General features: G+C 38.9%; 1 protein-coding gene across 1 annotated transcript in view; it reads left to right on the top strand.

Annotated features, from left to right (window-relative positions):
* Positions 1-1,085, top strand: part of LOC119592626 (follicle-stimulating hormone receptor-like) — a gene marked incomplete at its 5' end in the record, with an annotated part of 23,693 nt that overhangs the window by 8,899 nt on the left and 13,709 nt on the right.

Raw genomic sequence — 1,085 nt, forward strand, 5'->3', positions numbered from 1 at the left:
CGAAAGGAGACAATAAACTGTATACCGTAAATCGTGAGATATGATATAAGGAATCGCATTAAGAAAAGACAATTTGAAGAAAAATTGTATATGAATAGCGTGGGAACAGAATAAACTACATAAAATGAGAGAGAAGACATTGTAATCAGCATTCATAAAACTAGGACTTGGAAAACCTATGGAAAGAAAGAGAAGAGAGGGAATTCTGGATAAGTAGAGAAGGAATATAATATACCGTATGATGAAAGTGAAAATACAAGAAATTGCACAAATAAAGAGAGAAGAGAGAAGGAAAGGACAGAATAAACCGCTCATATAGAGAGAGGTGATGTAGAAAACTACAAAGGATGATAATTTTTTCTTTATGTTTTGAGACAAGCATAACAATAACAAGCATATAATGAGAGATGACGTGGGAAACTACATATGGAAAGAGAGGGCATGTAAGCTGTATATAGAGAAGGGGCAGTGGAAACTGCATATAAATCAAGAGTACAGTGGTAACTACCCCAGTATAGAAAGAGAGGCCATAGAATATTTAAGGAAAGAGAGAACAGGATAAACTGCATATGAATAAAGAAAGGGAGGAACATGGCAGACTGTCTGTACATAGTGGAAGGACAAGAATCTGTATATAACTCAAGAGCAAACTATATATGTTTATATAGAGGAAGAACATAGCAACAGCTTACAAAGACAGGGAGGACAAGACAGACTACATGTACGGGGAGGAAACAGGTAAGACGTGTCTTCAAGCTCAGAAGGACACCAAAGCAAGACCCTAGAATAGAGAAAGACCTAGGGACACTGTAGGAGAAGCCCGTGTTGACCCAACAAGACACAGCAGCCAGATTTACGAGGCAGTTATAAAAGTAGTAATGGTCGACGTGGGAGATTAAAGGCGTACTTAATAGGAGTCATTTGCATCTGTGAGAAATAGGGATTGCTGGCCGACGCTAAGCTGGAGGAAGATGGAAAAAGGGGGAATGGCAGGAGAAAAGAAGAAGAGAAGTGGGAGGAAAAGGACAAATAAAAGCTGAGAGTATTCGATAGATGATGGGTATGTGTAGGTGTAGGTGTGCGTT

This window comes from Penaeus monodon, chromosome 30 (assembly GCF_015228065.2).
Source record: "Penaeus monodon isolate SGIC_2016 chromosome 30, NSTDA_Pmon_1, whole genome shotgun sequence".
NCBI classification, from domain to species: Eukaryota; Metazoa; Arthropoda; class Malacostraca; order Decapoda; family Penaeidae; genus Penaeus; species Penaeus monodon.